This window comes from Camelus bactrianus, chromosome 2 (assembly GCF_048773025.1).
Source record: "Camelus bactrianus isolate YW-2024 breed Bactrian camel chromosome 2, ASM4877302v1, whole genome shotgun sequence".
Lineage (NCBI taxonomy): Eukaryota > Metazoa > Chordata > Mammalia > Artiodactyla > Camelidae > Camelus > Camelus bactrianus.
In genome coordinates this window covers 45,802,304-45,826,292 of record NC_133540.1, presented here as the reverse complement: position 1 = coordinate 45,826,292, position 23,989 = coordinate 45,802,304, and positions in this window count along the sequence as shown.

The following is a 23,989-nucleotide window of genomic DNA, read 5'->3' as shown; positions in this document are numbered from 1 at the left end:
TTCCAAACTTGAAGGGGGAAAAATGGGGAGCTGTTCATTAGCCCCGATAGTCTCACTAGAAAATACAGGAGTTCTGGATCTCAGGTGTAACTGACTTCAGGAGCTCAGATCACGCCATAAGAATTCAGACTCTCCATCTCTCAATTCAATTTTTCTCTGCATTGTTTTCACTCTTAGGTGGGCTTTCTTCAGTGTGATGGCACCTGCTAGTTTCAGGGTTCTAACTCAAGCTTAGCAACTGGGGAAAGTAGGCTGCTTCTTCCCAATTATTTCAACAAAATTCCTGAAATTTACTCTGTTTTGAATAATTTAGGTCCTGTATCTATCGTTGGACCACTCACCGTGACAGAGGATCAAAAAGCACTGATTAGCCAGGCCTGGGTCACATGGAGCTAAAAGTGGAGTCAGCACCTTTTGAATTTCATGTACTTAGAGTGGAGAGGAATGGTATTATGTGAATAAGGTGAGGAGGCTGAAGCAAAAGAACAGAAGTCTACCAGAGCTATTATTAAATCCTCTTTACATAAAAGAAAAAGGAGGGTGCATAGCTTGTATAGGGAAGATACAGAATTTAGAATTACGTATGTTTGACTCCAAGTCTGTGTGCTCTCCTTTACATCAAAGATGACTCCCTAAGCTTCCACCAACAAATCTCACCACTCTTACAAGTGATCTAGCTGAAGAAGTGGTAGAAACTCTTTAAAAGATTCTAGATCATACTGGTGGAAGAGAGCTTACTGGATTACTGTGCCCGACAGTAAGAATCACTCCTGCTGAATATCTAATAGGGCGACACCTTAATTCATTTCTGGACCAGCTCTGCTCCAAGTTAAAAGACATCATCTTACTTAAGCAGACATCATCAACTGCTTAATATGTACCTGTTCCTTGCCCCTTTTTTCACCATTATTGCTAATACTTGCTAGGAACTCTACGCAATGGGCCCACTATAAGAACTGTACTTTTTTATGAAATTCAACTTACTCTCTAGTCCACTTGATAACAGAAAACTTAAACTCATTGACTGAAGTTAAACTCAGTTAATTTGGTACTTTCTCAGTCAAATCAGAGTAAATTCAATTTAGGGTTCTCTCCCCAAACCCATTCAAGTTCTAGTTGGCTTAGTATCATGGCATCAGGGAAAGGAACCTACCCCTCAGTCCATGCTGACTCTGTTGATATGCACCTTATTCCATCTGACTCATGGAAGGCACCACATCTCCGTGCTGGCATCTATTGAGCGATATCCACTATCTATGCTGCTCCCCAGTGGTGGTCCCCTGTTACAAACACAAGGCCCCTCCATAACTGCCTGCTTTCAGGGCCACATCTACACCACTTTTGGCTGTATGGGGAAAGATTTAGATACTTCTCACACCACATATGAGCACAAGAGATTCTCCATAAGACCCTTCTCCTAGCAACTCTGTGTCGCTCCAGCTACTCTATAGCTCCATGGATAAGGACCATGGCATGTCTGGGCAACCAGGCAGGGAAAGGGGTGCATAACTCCCTCTCCTCTGAGTTCACCTAACCCTGGGGCGAAGACTGTCACTGGAGTAGGTGCAGGAAAAAGCACAGGTCTTCTTGCCTGAGACCTCCACCAGTGTCTGATGCCATTCCTTTCCAATTCTTTCTCCACAGACCAAGGAATTCTTATCAAGTCTAGGAAAGGAACAACATTCTTCTTACATTATTATGAGTTCTTGCTAATCTTCCAATCCTTTCTTTCAAATACTGTTTCCACCAGAGTTTTAAACTTAGAAAGTGGGATCAACTGGTTTGTTTTCAATTGTTCTGCCAGGCTTTCCTTCTCTGAAATAGGGAGCTCAGGCTGCCTGAAATGGAGATAAAGGCCATTTTTGAAAAAAAGAATTACTAAAAATGAAAACACAGTTGTTAATGTCAAAATTTTCTGCATGACGTAATTTGGACCAAGTTGAATGAATTTTTGTATCTGAGGTACTAAGACCTGGGCTGCAAATGTGTAGATTGCAGATGGGAAAAGACAGCTTTCTCAAGTTAAATAGACTATGAATACTTGCTTTCAGAGTCACTTGACAAACTTCTTCACAGACATTTCACAATAATCTTTAGGCTATCCTAAGAAATGACTTTTCTTAGTAATTAACTAACTTAAAAGACCTGTGTAGTCTACTCTAGCTGAGTCCTTGAGTGCATGTATGGTTACCTTGGCAAGAAAAGAGAACACACCTCTTCCTTAGCAATCAGAGACTTTTATAACGAACATCACAACTTTATCATGGACTTTATAACTCAAAACACAGCAAGGATCCAGAGGACATCATATGGACAGAAGTTTCCAATTTCCCCTGCCACCATGAAATCACTCTCAGACTCCATACTGAAAAAAAAGCACAGGAAGGGGACAGAAATCTGAGGGGCCATGAGTTTAATTAAAAAAAAAAAAAAAGACACTAAGCCATCAAAAAGAGACTAAACCAGACAAGAGTAAAAAATAGTAAATTGCAAAGCATAAAGGTTATTTTTGTCTTAACTACCCAGTAAGACTGTCAGCAAGGAAAAAAGCAAAGATGCTATATCTTCCTTGCACTTCTAAGTGCAATGAGAGTGACTGCTGCTCTGCTAGCCAATCCTCTAAAATCAATCTTTCCAACAGTAGTACATAGCAAAACAGAATGAGGCAAGACAGTAATAACTGCTCTAAGGTAGCAAATCACAGTATCCCAAATCAACTGTCATAAGAGTTACTCTGTTCACTATTTTGGCTGAGTTGCGGATATTGAGGTGATTAAAAAAAAAGAGGAAAACACAGGAAGGATGAAGGAAGGGAAGGAGGTAGTGAAAAAGGAATAGGGTGAAGAAGGGAGGGATGTATAGAGGAAGGGAGGAAGGGATGGAGAGAAAGAAAGAAAAGGAAGGGGGAAAGAGCAACAAAAATGACTTGTGTTGTACATAATAACTCTGTGGTAAAATCATATCCTCAACAAGTTATGAGTGAAATCAAAGGTGATAATAGTGCCAGACTGTTCAAATAATGCTTCAAAAATCTCACTTTAGTACATCCCCAGTGAATTCAGAGCAATCAAAACATTTTTTTCTTAAGTTTTCTTATCTTTACCTATGCTCCTGGTTTGAGTCTCTTCTCCAGAAGAACCCGAAAATTCTCTATGCTGCAAGTATAAAATTGCCTATTTATAAAATTTTATAAAATGCTGATTTTAAAAAGTGAATGAATGAAATAAATAAGGAAGAAAGAGAGAGAGAGGGGAAAGGAGCATAAAGCAAATGAAAGCCCTTGCACATATACACATGAATGATTTTTATTAATGTCTCTGTATCTTCATGCACTAACTAACTAAAACCCAGATACACTTACCAACTGATGTTCTGAGCTATTGGTTATAGCTGTAAAAGATACAATCCTCTTAGCAGAGGTGTAACCCATTTACCAGACTACAATGTAAATGAGCCTTCTTTCCTCCCAGGCTCCCTGGAAAAGACGTAATGGCAACTCCAGTCACTATAATTGTTCCACAAATGCCTTCAAGGAGATTTGAGAAGACCCAAAAGCCCACAAAGCTTACTGACTTATACAAGGAATGTAAAAGAAGTGTTATTTTCAATTCCAATTTCTTAATTTTTTTTATCATTTTCCCTAGCACAGAACAGTCTTTGTGCCCATGGATCTCCCTAAATGTTTATGTCCCAAAGGACACAGAGGTGTGGAAAATGTGACACATGTTCCTAATAAATTCATATTACAAGACATGGCCTTGAAAATGAAAAGCAAATGAAATCCCTCTATCCTCTAAATCTTCTTTCATGTCAAAGGTTAGTCTTGCTTATTCAACAACTTAGACTTCAGCATTTGAAAAATAATGAGTCTATCTAAGTGGTATTCAACAGCTAAGATTTTAGAAACATGAACAGAAAATCTTTAGAAAACTCAGGGTTAGCATTTAGAGAGGAATTCACAGTTTTACTAATCCAGAAATAAATTATTGCAAAGTGAGTAACTGATACAACATGCTCATTTGCTAACTCCCCCATAACCCACAAGAAAGTTTAAGAATGAGGACGTTTGGACATAAACTGCCTCACCAACTATTAGAACACACTAAAATCTTGAGTATTCATCCTGTAAAACTGCCAATAATGTAACAATCAAAAAATATATTCATCTCTTTTCTAGAAAAAGTATAAAATAGATATTTATTTTAAGCCAACAACAAATTCCTACCATAGATTACTCACTATTCAGAACAAAAATTTTTGTAATAAATTTATTATTTGTTCTTTCCCCCAATACTTGCAGGTGAATGAGAGCAATCTCTGAAAGGCCACCAAAAATTAAGCTTTAAATAGCAGATAACTTGCATATCAGTCATACCTCATTCTGTTCTGGAAAAGATTAGGACTTTGTATTTAGCTTGCACATGAAACCATTACAAAGTTGTGAGTGAAAATAGGAAGGTCACAAAACTTACCCGCCAAAATGCACTTAAGCAGTCTGTTAATATAGACTGTCTCATCTACTCTGTAAATTCTTGGTCTGTATTAGGGTAAAAATAATAGCTAACATGTAATGAGTGCCTACTATGTGCCAGGGACTATTTAAAGTAACAAGAAAAATTAACTCAAGTAATATTCATAGCAATTATTCCATTTTCTGAAAGAAAAACTAACATCAATTGGGAATATGAGAAAATGAAAACACTCTGATTTGTATGGATGGCTGGATCATGAATTAACATTTTCTTTCATTCTGATTGCCATTAGTGTTATTTACATAGTAAATACAAACATGTAAGTTTTCTTAGACCTCTTCCAAACACAATTTCCCACCTGGAAAATGGGGATGATAATAATACCTTCCTCATAAAGCTGCTGCATTAGTTTTACATACTGCAAAAATCTCTCCAAAACACCACCTGTATTCAAATAACTTTCAACTGCTTATTGGATCTAATTAAACTTCTTAGCTGGCCTTGCAAGTCATTCTTTTTTATCCACTACTTCTCTGTACAACCCTCCATCCCAGTCGGGCCAGGTTACACCTCAATCATTCCCAGCTGCCTGTCTTAACTCATATACCCTTCCCACCACCTTACAAATACACTCATCACTTCTCTCTGCTAACTATGCCTTCCCCATTCTTCATCTTCCAGATCACATTTCCCTATCTCTTTGTAAGTCTTCCCCCTCCTATGTGGTACTAACTGGCATGTGCAGAATACCTATGATGTGCTTGGCACTTTTTGTATATTACTTAATTTTTGAGGGTTTTTTTTCCTTTTTCTTCTGTTTTTATTGAAGTATAGTTGATGTACAATATTATATAAGTTACAGGTGTATAATATAGTGATTCACAATTTTTAAAGGTTGTATCTCATTTAGAATTATTATAAAATACTGGCTACACAGTACAGTATCCTTATTTTATGCATAACAGTTTATACCTCTTAATCCCCTACCCCTATATTGTCCCTCCCTCCTTCCCTCTCCCTACTGGTAATGAGTAGTTTATTCTCTATATCTATGAGTCTGCTTCTTTTTTGTTATATTCATTAGTTTGTTGTATTTTTTAGACTCCACATGTAAGTGATATCATACAGTATTTGTCTTTCTCTGTCTGACTTACTTCACTTAGTATAATACCCTCCAAGTTCATCCATGTTCCCAAATGGCAAGTTTTCATTCTTTTTTATGGCTGAGTAGTATTCCATTGTGTTATTTAATTCTTTCAATAATTCTGGACATAGTTAACAGTACCCTATTAGATATATGAGGATTAGAGAGACTGATTTATCTAGAGTGGTAGAGCCAGGATTCACACTCAGTTATGCAGATCCATCCTACACTTAAGAGCTTGTACCACACAAATAAATCTTTAAAGTTATATTTTCTTGTAATGTTCTCTAACTGCTTAACATATATGAAATCCATGTGACACCCTCCCTCCAAGTCCCTTGAGGTCCAGTCCTCATGCAGGGCACACCATAATGCTTAGTTAATACTACTGACTTGAACTGGCAGACAAGGAAGGCCTCAAAAGTGATAATGAAGTTCCCATAAAAAGGTTGCTATTTAAATATTAAATAATCCCAAACTTTCCTAAAAGGACTGTGAACTACCAGATGCTTCAGACAACCTAGGAGAAGCTTTAGGAAAGCATCATCATGGAGAAACACTCAGTAGGTGTTTGCAGATGATGACAAGAAAGTCTTAAGGGAATTGAACCTTTGACAGAATGGAGTAGAAGTGTCAAAGATCAGAGTTGTCCTTCAAAACTTCAAGCATCCAAACATTTAAACTTCCAAAGAGTATGTCTTAACAAGAAGTGGGAAAGATTAAATAGAGTGATTCCTTTGATCACTTTCATGTTCTAAAGCATTTCCTTTTCTTTGACCTTAGAGGTCCATGTTAGCTGAAGCAGTTTTAGAAGACAACTAAATTGGACCATTACACTACCATGAAGTAAATTCTGACACAATTCTTTATCCTCTGTCCAGAGGCTGGGATCCCAAGGAAAAGAGATGGAGCAATGTCTGGACATGTCTCAGTAACCACTCACCCAGCTCTTATTCTGGCACTACCAGGAAATATCCAGCCAAATACACTGAGTTGCTGTCTTGTGTCCCTCCCATAACAGGCACTACACCTGTATTACAGAACTTCAAGCCTTGCCATAGTGCCCTGGTGATAGAGCTAATGCCCAATAAGCTTACAGCTACAGAGCTATCAGGAGAAAACAAACCTTTGATAGCAGTGGGTTTCAACCTTAGCCTGCAGCTAATGGCCATTAATGCTAAAGGAAAACTCCTATCCAACACCTTTTTAAGCACCGTTCTTGGTAATCTTTAAACAGTAACCATTTCCATCACCATGGCTCTTAAAGCTTCTTAATAATTAGTCCTTTAGAAACTGTGGACAAACTGGCAGTTAAAAGCTCCTAGCTCCTCACTGCAGTCCTGCTCAGTGGCGTGTATGAGTCTCTTTGTGACTTTCATTCAGGGCATGTGGCAGCTGGAGCATAGCCGACCCCATCTTTCAACAGCCTCATTCGCCTGGTTTTTAGGGGTCAGAGACAACACTCCAGCTGCCAGTTTCATGCCCAATGACAGGGTGAAGGATCTTTTCCACAGAAAGTCAAGTAGCCTTTAACATAAACAGCTCAAATCACTGGCTTATTCTTTCTACTCTCTTCCCCTCTCCTGTGCCAAGGGACCTCCCTCAGCTTTGTAATACCTTCTGTCACCAACACAATTAAGGCCACTGCCATGCACCCACCCCCAACACCTTTATGTGTAGAGAATATTAATGTATCAAAACTTAAGCCAGCAAAGAAAAGGGGTATGATAACTTACTGCGAAAATTTGTTCACTTAACTGATCATTCTCTCAAGAACTAGTTTAAACTCTTCTTAAAAATTAATAAAGCATTATTACCTCCCTAAGCATCCATGCACACTTACATACAACACTGTATCAGCCAAGAATGTATTTACTTTGGGTAATTTTTTTAAGGAATTGCTAGAGTATCATATGAAACGTCCCCCAAATATAAATACATATGTATATTTGTATTATGTAGATAGTTGTATATAGATACGTAACCACAGTATTTAAATGTATATATTTATATATCTGTATTCTTTATATTTTGAATTTTATATAGTATGTATATTCATTTATTACACTAATGTTACATAACATATACATACGTATTTTTATGTATGTGTTTTGCATAAAATATACTAATATAAATATATAGTAACACAAATATTTCAAATAGCATATTTATATAGAGAATTTACTTTATATATAAATATGAACGTTTCCTAAAATATAAATATATACACCTTCACCCTAAACAAAACCTTGTGAGAGTCATTCAAGTCCACAGTGAAATTTCTTCCACTCCTTATTTTATTTTTTGTGTTTATGTTATGAATGGGGAAGGGGTGACAAAAACAGAATCACTGTATCTAATGAAGTCTGGCTCTGCTATCAGGTCAAATAAAAAATCAGGAGATCTATGACCTAGAGGTATTTTCATTGTTAAAAGGAACTCTTTCATTTTCAAGAGGATGATAAAGGGATTATAAACAAAAGTTTCACTCCTAAATATGAAGAAAAATTACTTTTTTGGGATTTCAAAGGTCAATATAACCAATCCAAAGTCAAGACTAAAACTGGGCAGAGAAAAAGTTAAATAAAGCTAAGATAATGATAAGATTTATTCCCAGATACACAGATAACTATCATGAAATAACAGAGTCTCAATCACTGGGATAGGGTTGTTCACCGGTTTCAAAAAAAAATACACGTGCATATCTAACTCATAAAGAATTCGTGAATAGGGAGGAGGTACAAATGTAAGTTCTGATTCATTTATTTTTGTTTACTGCACACTCAACTAATGTCAAAGAAGGATCTGAGGCAGAATTCTGTTCTGAACTATCAAAGACTCCACGAGGGAAAGGTGGCAGCACCAGCAGAAGTAGTGTTAACGTGGCTGCTGGTTTCCCTGCCCTTCCCCAGACCAGGCTCTTTCACATGAGGTTGGCGCTGCCCTCCCACATTCCCCTGATTCAAAGAAAACTAAATAAATATGTATTTTACTACTTGGCAATATGTGTGACTTTTTAAAAGCCATTCCATCAAACACTAAAAGTAAATAATTGTGTGGTTTATGTATACAACTTGCATTGTTTATGGCAAGTATAACAGAAGAAAGGCAGAGAAAGGTTAAATATTTGATTCTGGCATTTCTAAGTAGTGTCTGATATAATAATTTATTGCATTTTAAGAATATAAACTACCTCAGCAAATTCTATTCCCCCCAGGAACTGCCAAAACTGCATTCTGCAAATACTAAAAAGAAGAAAACTTTTGCCAAATACAAAGATGGTATCTATCAGTGAAAGAGTTAAGAAAATGATGAGCTCTGTAATAGATTTTCTTTTCATTCATATTTATATGTTGTAAAATATCTTAGTAGCTCAGATGGATGCATTCAATACCTTACACTTTGAAAGCAATTTATGAACTTCACTAAAAAACATTTACTATCAATGCCACAGAGCTTTTCCCAAACAATTTTTACCATAAAATTGTTCCATCACATACCCATTAATATCTTACAAATACTAACATCCCCACAGCATAGCTTAGAAATCAGTTATACAGAATGTAATAATGTATTATCCAACAGTATGGGTAACAGAAATACACACATGTGCTAAAGAAAGGAAGCAAGGTATTTACAGATAGAGAATGCTCCTCAAATACCATACTCAGTAGTCCTGATTCTTACTTTCCCCTACCTCCCATCCAGTCTTATTCAGTTTCTGTACCGTTTTGAAAACTTTTTTCTATTTTTCCTAATTTTGATTCTCCAAAAAAGTTCATGACTATTTGAATCAACCTTACCCAGATTTTTATTTACAGATAAAAGAAAATCCAAATATAACTAAACAAAACTACATTGAACTTGTATAAATAATACTATAAATAAATGTATTACTAAAATGACAAAAATATATTAATTGAAACAAGATGTTCCCCCTTTTCAGGAACACTACAGTTTTAGCTAAAGTAAATATGACAGAGAAAAGCTAGAATATGTATAAAATAATGCTGAAAGGATACAAAGAAACTGATAATAAATGGTTGCTTCTAGGGAAGAAAACTAGAGGATTTTTTACTGTATATTCTTTTGTTCTGTTTGAAGTTTTTATCATATATAGTGTTGAGTTTTCAGAAAAATAGAAATATATATTAAATTAAAATTCTTGTAAACAGTAAAGATGTTAAGAATCCATATAGCAAACATAAGATGGTGGGGTTTGCCATCTGCCTCATACATAGGAATTTCCTATTTAGTTAAAAGACTGAGCATGAAAATTATTTCTTTAAATCTTACAATTGACAAGAAATATTAAGACCTCTGGAGAAAAAACAATTAAATAGCTAACCAGAGCAAACATAAAGCTCATGATGGTGGGTTATACTTGATTTAAACATCTGACTCTTTATTCAATATCAGTAAATCCTCAGTAATATGTGGACTCAAATAAACATCTAAGAAATTAAAATTATTGAATTCACAATCAGTGGCTAATAAAAAGGCATTTCAAGGCCCAGGAACATTAAGCTTCCTGGACCTTGACATCATGACACAAACAGAAAATCCTGAGGGAAAGAGAGAATGATTCAGACTTAAAACTTCAGGAGAATATGGTTATACAGTACTGAAAAAATTAAAAGAAAACTTTATATACTAAGACATTCATTAGCTTTGTATTACGATGAGAAAAAATGGAAATAACCTAAATGCACGTTAATACAGAACTGTGGAGTTACACAACATCCCCTCAATCAACATTATGAATTTTCATCTTAAAAACTATGGAACAGCATAGAAATTATTATTATCTAATGAAATCGTAATATAAATTGCATATATTCCATTATCAAAAACATGTTTCTGTGCCGTATTTGTGGTCCTCGACTGCTGCAGCTCCAAGAGCACAGAGAGGAAGAAGCTGAAGACTAAGACTCCTGATGTTCAATCATACACATACAGAACACACAGCATACAAACACACACACACACTCATCCCCTCTGCCACATCACCAGAGCTACTGCCACCTCTTTGGGACTCAGCATGGGAATGGACACATGTATCTGCCATATGAAAAAGATACTTTCTAAATATTGTCACTTTCCTCAGCCTTGAGGAAATTCCCCCAAATAACCCAGAACCTTCCAGGATTACAATCCTTCTACCTATCTCAACTCAAGATTCCACCCAAGGCAATCTACAGATTTAATGCAATCCCTATCCAATTACCCAGGACATATTTCACAGAACTAGAACAAATCATAATAAAATTCATATGGAACCATCAAAGACGTAGAATTGCCAAAGCATTACTGAAGAGAAAGAAAGAGGCTGGAGGAATAACTCTCCCAGACTTCAGACAATACTATAGAGCTACAGTCATCAAGACAGCATGGTACTGGTACCAAAACAGACATATAGACCAATGGAACAGAATAGAGAGCCCAGAAATGAACCCACAAACTTTTGGTCAACTCATCTTTGACAAAGGAGGCAAGAATATACATTGGAACAAAGACAGTCTCTTCAGCAAATGGTGTTGGGAAAACTGGACAGCAGCATGTAAAACAATGAAGCTAGAACACTCCCTTACACCATATACAAAAATCAACTCAAAATGGATTAAAGACTTAAACATAAGACAAGATACAATAAACCTCCTAGAGGAAAACATAGGCAAAACATTATCTGACATACATCTCAAAAATTTTCTCCTAGAAGAAATAAAAGCAAGAATAAACAAATGGGACCTAATGAAACTTACAAGCTTCTGCACAGCAAAGGAAACCAGAAGTAAAACAAGAAGAAAACCTACGGAATGGGAGAAAATTCTTGCAAGTGAAACCGACAAAGGCTTGATCTCCAGAATATATAAGCAGCTCATACGACTCAATAAGAAAAAAATAAACAACCCAATCCAAAAATGGGCAGAAGACCTAAACAAGCAATTCTCCAAGGAAGACATACAAATGATCAAAAAGCACATGAAAAAATGCTCAGTATCACTAATTATCAGAGAAATGCAAATCAAAACTACAATGAGGTATCACCTCACACCAGTCAGAATGGCCGTCATTCAAAAATCCACAAATGACAAATGCTGGAGAGGCTGTGGAGAAAGGGGAACCCTCCTACACTGCTGGTGGGAATGCAGTTTGGTGCAGCCACTATGGAAAACAGTGTGGAGATTCCTCAAAAGACTAGGAATAGACTTACCATATGACCCAGGAATCCCACTCCTGGGCTTGTATACAGAAGGAAATCTACTTCAGGATGACACCTGCACCCCAATGTTCATAGCAGCACTGTTTACAATAGCCAAAACATGGAAACAGCCTAAATGTCCATCAACAGGTGACTGGATAAAGAAGAGGTGGTATATTTATACAATGGAATACTACTCAGCCATAAAAACCGACAACATAATGCCATTTGCAGCAACATGGATGCTCCTGGAGAATGTCATTCTAAGTGAAGTAAGCCAGAAAGAGAAAGAAAAATACCATATGAGATCGCTCATATGTGGAATCTAAAAAACAAAAACAAAAACAAACAAACAAACAAAAACAAAGCGTAAATAAAGGACAGAAATAGACTCACAGACAGAGAATACAGACTTGTGGTTACCAGGGGGGTGGAGGGTGGGAAGGGATAGACTGGGATTTCAAAATTGTAGAATAGACTACACTGTATAGCACAGGGAAATATACACAAAATGTTATGATAACTCACAGAGAAAAAAATGTGACAATGAGTGTGTATATGTCCATGAATGACTGAAAAATTGTGCTGAACACTAGAATTTGACACAACATTGTAAAATGATTATAAATCAATAAAAAATGTTAAAAAAAAAAAAAAAGATTCCATCTCCTCCCCTTTCGGAAGCATAATCTCAAGCTTCATCCTCTTCATTGGACCTAAAATCCTGAAACACAAAAGATTTTGACATCCTCTCTGCCAGCTGATAAGGAATAATGTTAGCAATGAGACAGAGAAGTTAGGAAGGGGAACTAGTTTAGTTGAAGGAAATATAATTCATTTGTTCATTCATCCAAGAAAAATGCACTTCCTGCATAGTATGTACCAAATGTGCAGAACACAGCAGTGAACAAAATAAACACAGTTCTCAATTTTATCTGGGGCAATTAATGCTGAGTCTAATTTGGACACAATGAATCTGAGTTACTGCTAGGAAAACCTAATGGATCAACTTGTAGACAGATAGAAACATGGTTTTCCAAAAAGTGCAGACAAGACTCTCCACAGGGTTAGTTTTGGATTCTAAGCAGATACAAACTGAACAGAGAGGATTTAAAGGGATTGAGTAATTGAGTGTTTCACTGAAAATACAATGCAGGCTTGGTAGAATGGGCAATAAGATGTCAATTCCACAAATTTTAGAGACCTCAGAGGTAGAAGTTTACTTCTGATGAATGATTAAGAATAGAATATAGTCACACTAGATCAATGTTGGAAGAGTGGAGACAGGAGTTGAAGGCCTCAGAGAGAGCCAGGACTATTAAGTTAGAAGAGTGGAAAAACATTCTCATTAGCCAAAGATTTTTCAACATAGGAGCAATTTAAATCAACAAAAGAGGCCTTGGGATAAATTTTAATAATATCTCTACATATAATCACTCTGAAGGAGGAAAGCTTTAAAGAGGCTGACATGCCTTAAGAGAACTGAGAGGAGAAAATTTCCATGAAAACAAACAAAAAAATGGCCTGGAGATGAGCTGAAAAAAAACTTAAAAACTGTAAAAGCTAAGTACATGACTCACAAAAATCATATTTTAGGGGGAAAAAAGGAAAATGTGAAAAAAAAAAAAACCAAAAAAGGTACAGCTTCAAAGAGCACTGGAAAACTCAGGGAAAAAAATGGAGGTGAGGAAGAAAAGAAACAGCTAATAACCATATCCAATTTGGCTCTAATAAGGATGTCAAGGATTATTACTAAAACAATAAATACCATCAAGATATAAATACTTTACAGCCACTAGTGACCTAATCCTCCTTTCTCTCATTTATACTGCAACTATAAACAATAAACTACACATTTGGAGAACATGAAATAAATAAATTAAAAAGACTCCTTTGGGAGGTAACATTGGATAATACTGCTTCATCCACAAAAAAATACAGCAATGAATGAGAATGAGACATTCAAAAGAATAAAGAACTCCAAATTCTCTACAATGATAGAGAAAATGTGGTTAATGTTACCATGGTATTTAGATTAGCATAACTGGGCAAGGGATACTTTTTCAGCAAATCTAATGTTTTTAATAGTATTTCAACATTTCTTCTCTGACATCAGGTTTTTAAATTACTAAATTCCAAAGTCAATCAGAGACAATTTAGTAATAATGTAATTTATTAACTTGGGGGTAGGAGAGGAAAGTTTAGTGTTTCATTTAGAAACTTACCTTCTTTTAAAAGAGCTACAATGAATTGAATCTGGTGAAGTTTTCCATATTTTTATGAGAACAAAATGCTATTAAGGCCTACAAACAAAATGTATTTTTATTAAAATGACTAATGCTTAGTGAAAAGTTCAAAAGCTGGAAAAGAAGCACTAAAAAGGATTTTAAAAGCAACAGTTCAGCTCACTCAGTTACTGGAAAAGTCATTTTCGAAGTTAACCTTCAGGGCTAGGCAGCAGCTGGAAAAGCAGCTTATTTCATTACATAGTTCATAAATGTCATGCACTGTTCTTGAAAAAGTCAAAATATGTTACCCTTAAAGACTTCAAATGACTCTATAAGAGCAGATAAGATATACAATAGATATAACACAAAATACATATATTAAAAGATTTCTCTCAATCAGATACAATGTATGATCACTGGCTGCCTCCTGGATTCAAAAACATAAATAAGTCAAAGGTTATAAAAAACTTTTTTTAATAATTGAAGAAATCTGAATAAAGAATATACTAAATTAATCTTAATTTGAAGTTAAATTTCTTTGGTTTAACAATGTTTTATATTTAAGAAGGAAGAGGTCCTTGCTCTTTAAAGATTCATGTTGAAGTATTTGGTGATAAAATGTCTATAACTTACTTTCATATGTATGTTGTGTGTATGTTTTGTGTGTGTGTACGTACAGAGATAAAGCAAGTGTCTCAATAATTTTTAAAAGTGATAAATCTAAATATAGTATATATGGGCATTCACTGCACTATTATTTTTGTATTATTACAATTTTCCTATAGGTTTTTAACTTTTATAAATGAATAGCTGGGGAGGAAGGCAAGATATCTCAAGCCAACACTGTTAGAAAATAGAACCTGTACAGAAACACAACGCAGAACTAGATAGGAAAATATCACCATAAAAACAAATTTATTTAGCATCTAAATACACATGGTACACTGTACCAGGTGTTCTAACAAAAAAATAATGTACTCTCTGGCTTTTAAGAACACATAATCTAAGACCAACATTGTTGATAAACATAAAGAACACTTAAGTTGAAGAAAGAACAGCTACGTAAATGTAAACAATAAGGAAAGTATATGTCTTAATCATCACTACTTTTCTAACCACACACACAGAAAAAGCTGCCCAAATCTGGCAACGCTCATTCCAACCTTTATGACTTTATATATAGCCTACCACTTTAACTGGCCTCACAGGATATAGAAAATTTAACAAGTATCGTTTTCTCATTCAAGAAATGGGAGTGACCATTAAGAACATTATAACAGAGTATTCTGTGTTAAATTACAAATTTGCCCTCTTCCCAACAACCCCTGCTTTCCTTCATGAGTCAGTTCAAACATTCTTTCTTAGGAGCATTTTCTGATTGACTTAAACTGAGCTAAGACAAAGATAATAGTAATATCTTATTATTATTACAGTATATAATTTTTCCAATCCACACTGACTGAGCATTTGCTAGGTGCTTGAGATACAAGAATTAATAAGATATTTGCTATGCCATTGACAAGTCCCTAGCCTGGTACTGGAGACACCCATGCAAAGAAATAACTATGTATACTGCCGGGAGCAGGGAGAAATTTCCCCCTAACCCATTTTGAATTCTTTTGACTGGTCTAATAATTAAATTGATACAAGGCAGATTAATAGGAGAAAAAAGTTTGATCTGGATGTCAAGAGTCTCATAGAAACAGGACACCCAGAGTAACCAAAGAAGGCTGTTCATATATTATTTTTAGACAAAGAAACAATTACTTGTGAAGATTTAACAAAACAAAGGGGCTTGTACTTGGGGTAGTAAACTGATGAAGTAACAAAGTTTGCTTGTACAGCTTAGCCTTGAATTCCCTAACTCTGGTGATAAGGATGCTTTCTATCCTGCTAGAATAGAAAGGATACCTTCAAGTGGGAGATTTATTTCCTGCTTCCATGGAGAAAGAGTATTTTTAATATGATTTTTCCCCCACCATCCATCTGCCAAATAACTGCAATTCAAAATAATCAATATGGCACGGTGGCATATCTTAGGGTGCCCTGAGATCCAACAATATCATCTATTATCATGCCATCCACGAAGCTGTTCACGCCAGAAACCTCAGATTCCTTTTATGATTCTTTTCTTTTGTCCACTGACATTTAGGCCATTGGCAAAGTGACTCTATCAAGACAAACATATCCTGAATGCATCCTTTTCTTTCCACTGTTACTCTAGTCCAGAACTAGCTTCTTTCACCTATATTGCTCCTAAGAAACATAATTTGTCTCCCATAAATGGTCTTCCCCTCTTGACTCTTTACAATCTGTTTTCCACACAGGAGCCAGAGTAATCTTTTAAAACATAAAACAGATCATGTCCGTCCCTTGCTTAAACCCTTCAAATGGTTTCATCTGGAACAAAATTCAAATTCTTTACTATGGCTGCCTGCCAAGTTCCATAAAATCTGGACCTGTCTGTATCTGTATTTCTGGCTTAATCTCCTAATCTCCCTCTCACACAGTACACTTTAGCCATACTGGCTTTCTGTATATTCCTCAAATATATCAGCTTTTTACATTTCCTCTTACACTTTCACATGAGTCATTTCTCTGTGCCTAAACTGCTATGAATATTTGAGTGGCTAGCTCATTATTGTCACGCAGGTCCCAATTAAAATGTTACTTCTCAGCAAGGTCTTTACCTATGACTCACTCTAAAATAGCCATCTGCCTTCTTTCTTCATTTCACCCTGTTTTAGTATCATTGTAACACTGATCACTACTTGACCTTATCTTATTTAAAATTTTATTGGCTGTCTCCCTCTTCTAAATCAAGCCTTCTCAGAAGAAATTACTACTGCCCTTTCAGAAATAAAAAAGAATTATAATGGAGTACTATGAGCAACTGTACACCAAAAAATTAATAATTTAGATGAAATGGATGAATTCCTAGAAAGATAAAAACTACTAAAACTGAATCAAGAAAAAACAGAAAACCAGAATAAGCCCACAAAAATTAGAAACTGAATTATTAATTTTAAAAATTCCCATAAATAAAAGACCATGGCCAGTTGGCTTCACTAGGGAGTTCTACCAAAAATTTAAGAAGAATTACTAGAGAGTTGAGATCAAGATGACAAATCAGGAAGATTCTGAGTTCATTTCATTCCAAAGGCACACAAAAAATATAACTACTTAGAGAGTAACTACCTTTGCAGTGACCTACAGAACAGAAGAAAAGATTTTCCACAACAAAAGATCTAAAAAAGGAGCCACAACAAGGTGAGTAGGAGGGGCAGAGATGCAGCCCAGTCAGGACCCATACTCTTGGCATGGTAATCCACAAGCTGAAGGGATATCACAACCACACCAGTCTCCTCAAGCAGCAAGAGGTCCAAGCCCCATTCACCCTTCCTACACCATGGGTTCTGCCCTGGGAAGGCGAGCCTCCAAAATATCTGGTTTTGAAAACCAGCTGGGCTTGCACTCAGGAGAGTCAGAGGGCGGTAAATAACTGAGACTTCACCCTTAACAGATGTGTGCAAAAACATACTCACTTTGAGTCCCAGCAGATATAGCATTTGAAAGCTGAGTCAGACCTAGGTCAGACCCAGTTGCTAATTTGGAAAGCCTCATGGAGAAGTTGGAGGCAGGTGGAACTCCCCCCCAGCGACTGAGATGCTGGTAGCATCCATTTTGTGATCTCATCCTACCATGCTGACATGCATGCTGGTGGGCCTTCCCTGGGGGTCTAGCACTGGGGGTCTGCCCCACCAACAAGCATGCCTGAACAGTCACATTATGGTGAGCCTCACAACCACCCATACCAGGGTCCTGCCCCACTCAAGAGTGCATCTACAGCAGTCACACAAAGCAAGTCCTCACAGCCCAGTTAGGGGCCAGCCTTGCCTACCAATGTGCTTGCAGCAGTTAGCCCCACCAAAAAAGAAGGATGCACACAGCCCATAGAGGGTACACTCCTAGAGAATTTGGCTCTGGTTGCCAAAGGGGAGCATGCTAGTAGACCCCACATCTCCAACATAAAGCCACTTCTCCAATACCAGAAGATATAAAAAACATACCTAATACATAGAAATAAACAGAGAATTAGGCAAAATGAAGAGACAAAGGAAAATTGTCCAAACAAAAGGAAAAGGCAAAACCTCAGAAAAATAACTAAATGAAACAGATAAGCAATCTACCGACAAAGAGCTCAAGCTAATGATCGTAAAGATGCTCACCAAACTTGAGAGAAAAATGAATGAACACAGTGATAACTTCAATGAAGAGTTAGAAAATATAAAAAAGAACTAATCAGACCTGAAGAATGCAATAACTAATATAAAAGATACACTAGAGGGAATAAACAGTAGATTAGATTATACAGAACAATGGATCCACAATATGGAAGACAGAGTATTGGAAATCACTGAAGCTGAACAGAAAAAAGAAAAGAGAATTTTTTAAAAATGAGGTTAATGTAAGAGACCTCTGGGGCAACCACATGTGTACTGATACTTGTATTATGGGTGTCCCAGAAGGATAGAAGAGAGAGAAAGGGGCAGAGAACTTATTTGAAGAAATAATAGCTGAATATTTCCCTAACCTGGGAAAGAAAACAGACATCCAGATCCACGAAGCACAGAGAATCCTAAACAAGATGAACCCAAAAGGTCCACAATCAGACACATTATACTTAAAACATCAAAAAATAAAGATAAAGAGAGAATTTTAAAAGTAGCAAGAGAAAAGCAAGTAGTTATATTCAAGGGAATTACCATAAGACTATAAGCTGACTTTTTCACAGAAACTTTGCAGACCAGAAAAAAGTAGCATGATATAGCCAGTGTGCTGAAAAGGAAAAATCCTACAACCAGTAATACTCTATCTGGCAAAGTTATTACTCAGAAGTGAAAGAGAAATAAAAAATTGTATGGCAAGCAAAAACCAAAACAATTCACCACCACTAAACTGACTAAACATTAAAAATTACAGGAAATGTTTAAAGGACTTCTCTAAGCAGAAAAGAAAAGGCCATAATCAGATAAGAAAATCATGAAAGAAAAAAAAATAACAAGTAAAGGAAGACATATAGTAAAGATAGTGGATCAACCACCTATAAAGCTAAAAGTTAAAACATAAAAGTAGTAAGATCATCTATATCCACAGTAAGTAGCTCAGAGCCACACAAAATAAAAAGATGTAAAATATGACATCAAAAGCAATAAATATTGGAGGAGTAAAAATGCAGGGCTTTTAGAATGCAACCAAATTTAAGAGATCATCAATTTAAAATAGACAGCTATATACACAGATTGTTATATATGAACCTCATGGTAACAAAACAACCAAAAACCTATAATAGATACCAAAACATAAAAATAAAAAGCAATCTAAACATAATACTAAAGACAGTCATCAAGTCACAAGAGAAGAGAGCAAGAGAAGAAAAGAATAAAAAAGAACTACAAAAATAACCAGAAAACAATTAACAAAATGGCAGTAAGTACATGACCATCTATAATTACTTTAAATGTAAATGGACTAAATGCTCCAATCAAAAGACATAGGATAGTTGAATGAATAAAAAAATAAGACCCATATATACACTGCCTACAAGGGACTCACTTCAGGTCTAAAGACAATCAAAGACTAAAAGTGAAGGGATAGAAAAGATAATCCATGCAAATGGAAACAAAAATAAAATTGGGGAAGCAATACTTATATCAGACAAAATTGATTTTAGAGACTTCAACAAAATACAAAGAAAGGCATTACATGATAATAAAGAGATCAATACAACAAGAGAGTATAACAATTGTAAATATCTATATACCCAACATAGGGGCATATAAATATATAGAGTAAATACCAACAGACATAAAGGGAGAAACAGACAGTAATACAATTATGAAAGGGGATTTAACACCCAACTTACATCAATTGTTATATCATCTAGACAGAAAATCAGTAAGGAAACATTGGTCTTAAACAACATATCATACCAGATGAACTTAATATATATGGAATATTTCATCCAAAAGCTATAGAACATGCACTCTTTTTCTAATGTGCATGAAACATACTCCAAGATAAATCACATGCTAGGCCATAAAACAAGTCTCAATAAATTAAAGAAGACTGAAATTATATCAAGCATTTTTTCCAACCACAATGGCATGAAACTTACTAGATACTTACAAACAGAAAAATAGAAAAACAAAAACATATGGAAGATAAACAACATGCTACTAAACAACCAATAGGTTACCAACGAAATCAAAGAAGAAATTAAAAAATACCTGAGACAAATAAAAATGGAAACACTCCACACCAAAATCTATGGGATAAAACAAAAGCAGTTCTAAGAACAAAGTTTATTCTGATATAACTTTCCCTGAAGAAAGGAGAAATATCTCAAATAGACAATCTAACATTATACCTAAAGGAACCAGAGAAAGAAGAACAAAGACCAAAGCTGGCAGAAGAAGGAAAATAATAAAAATCAGAGCATAAATAAATCAAAGAGACATGCAAAAAAAACAAAAAAAAATCAATGAAACTAAGAGCTGGTTCTTTGAACGGTTAAACAAAATCAATAACCTTTAACTTGATTCATCAAGAAAAAGAGAGGACCCAAATAAATAAAATCAGAAACAGAAAAGGAGAAGTTACAACAAACACCACAGAAATCCAACAATCAGAAGAGATAACTACAAAGAATATACACCAACAAACTGGACAACCTAAAAAACTGGACAAAATCCTACAAATATATAATCTTCCAAGACTGAATCAGGAAGAAATAGAAAATCTGAACAGACCTGTTACTAACAGTAAAATTGAACCAGTAATCAAAAACTTGCCAAGAAAAAAGAATCTAGGACCAAATGACTTCACAGGTGAATTCTAAAAAACATTTGAAGAAGAGCTAATATCTATCTTCCTCAAACTATTCCAAAAAAGTACAGAGGAAGTATCACCTTCAATTCTTTCCACCAACATTACTCTAATACCAAAATCATACAAAGACAATACAAAGAAAGAAAATAACAGGTCAGTATCCCTGATGAACACAGATGTAAAAATTCTCAACAAAATACTAGCAAACTGAATTCAATAATACATTAAAAGGAGCATATACCATGATCAAGTAAAATTTATCCCAGGGATGCAAGGATGATTCAATATAGAAAAATCAATCAATGTGATAAACCACAATAATAAGATAAAAGATAAAAATTATACGATCATCTCATCGGATGTAAAAAAAAAAAAAAGCATTTGACCAAATCTGATATCAATTTATGAAGAATATTCTCAACAAAGTAGGTATAGAGGGAACACACATCAACATAATAAAAACCAAATATGATGAACTCGCAGCTAACATCATACTGAACTCTGAAAAACAGAAAGCTTTTCCTTTAACATGAGGAACAAAACAAGGATGCATACTCCTCTTTTATTCAATATAGTACTGAAAGTTCTAGCCACAGCAATCAGACAAGAAAAAGACAAAGGCATTCAAACTGGAAAAGAAGAGGTAAACTGCCACTATTTGAAGATGACATGATACCAATTTTAGAAAACCCTAAAGCCTCCACCAAAAAAATACTAGAACTAATAAATGAATTCAGTAAAGTTACATGATACAAAATTAATATACAGAAATCTGTTGCTTTTCTACATGGTAATAACAAACTAACAGAAATGGAAGTCAAGAAAATACTCCCATTTACTACTGTATCAAAAAGAATAAAATACCTAGGAAAAAATTTAACTATGGAGATGAAAGACCTGTACTCTGAAAACTATAAAACACTAATAAAACATGTTGAAAACAACACAAATAAATAGAAAGATATACCATGCTCATGAATTAGAAAAAATAATATTGTTTAAAATGTCCATACTACCCAAAGCAATCTACAAGTTTAGTGCAATCCCTATCAAAATATCAATGGCATTTTTCAAAGAACTAGAACAAACCATCCTATAATTTGTATGGAACCTTGAAAGACCCTGATTGGCCAATGCAATCTGGAAAAATAAAAAAGAACAAAGCTGAAGGTATTATGCTCCATGATTTCAAAATATACTACAAATTTGATTACTACATTTAGTAATCAAAACATTATGGCACTGATAGAAAAAAACAAACACATAGATCAATGTTAACAGAAATAGAGAACCCAGAAATAAACCCATGTTTATACAGTCAATTAATCTACAACAAAATGGGCAACAATATAAAAAAAGGGAAAGACAGTCTCTTCATTAAAAGGTAATGGGAAAACTGGACAGATACATACAAAGAATCAAACTGGACCAACACTTTTCCACCATATCTAAAAATAAACACAAAACAGATTAAAGACATAAATTTAAGACTTGAAATTATATAACTCCTAGGAGAAAACAGGCAGTACACTCTCTGACATCAGTCTTGGCAATATCTTTTTGGATCTGTCTCCTCAGATCCAAGGGAAATGAAAAGAAAAATGAACAAATGAAACAATATCAAATCAAAAAGCTTTTTGCACAGCAAAGGAAACCATCAACAAAAGAAAAAAGCCATCTAGTTTTCATTTTGGAGAAGGTATTTTTAAATGATACATCTGATAAGAGGTTAATATCTAAAATATCTAAAATAGACGAAGAACTCATACAACTCAATATCAAAAAAAAAAAAAAGCAATCCAGTTAAAAAATGGACAGAGGACCTGAACAGATATTTTTCCAAGGAAGACATATGGATGGCCAACAGATAAATGAATTATCACTAATTATAATTACCACTAATTATCAGGGAAATTAATTTAAAACCACAATGACATATCACTTCACACCTGTCAGAATGGCTCTTATCAAAAAAAAAAATGTTATCTTTTTGAGGTTGTGGAGAAAAAGAAACCCTTATAACACTATTGATGGGAATGTAAATTAGTGCAGCCACTATGGAAAACAGCATGGAGGTTCTTCAAAACAATTAGAAATAAAACTACCATATGATTCCATAATTCCAATTCTGGGTATTTTTCTGAAGAATACAAAAAACTAACTCAAAAAGATATATGTGCCCCTATGTTTATTGCAACATTATTTACAATAGCCAAGATATGGAAGCAACATAAGTGGCTATCAACAGACGAGTGGATAAAGAAAATGTGTGTGTGTGTGTGTACACACATACATATATATACGTGTGTGTATGTGTTTATAGATACATAATGGAATATTAGCCATAAAAGTGAAACCTCGCCATTTGCAATAACATGGATGTATCTAGAGGGTATTATGCTAAGTGAAATAAGTCAGACAGAGATAAACACCGAATGATTTCACTTATACGTGGAATCTAAAAAACAAAACAGAAATAGACTCACAGATACAGAAAAGAAATGGGTAGTTCCCAGGGGGGAAGTGGGTAGGAGAGTGAATGAAATAGGTGAAGAGGAGTAAGAGATACAAACTTCTAGTCATATAATAAGTAACTCATGGGGACATAATGTGCATTATAGGGAATATAGTCAACAATAGTGTAGTAACTTTGAATGGTGACAGATGGTTACTAGACTTACCATGGTGATCGTATTCTTTTTCTTTTGTAGTGGGCATAGGTAATCAGGTGTATGTATGAATGTATGTATGTCTTTTTAGTTTTTTTTTTTTTAATGGAGGCTTTTAATTTTTTCTTTAATGGCGGTACTCAGGATTGAACCCAGAACCTTGTGTATGCTAAGCACACACTCTGTCACTGAGCTATACCCTCCCCACCGGTAATCATATTCTTGATGTACATAAATGCTGAGACACTGTGTTGTACACCTGAACCTAACATAATATTGTATGTCAAATCTACTTCAATAAAAAAATAATACAGTAGCATTAACATTAGTACTTAATACAAAATTAATACTTCACACACTTTCACAAAATAGAAGAGGAGGGA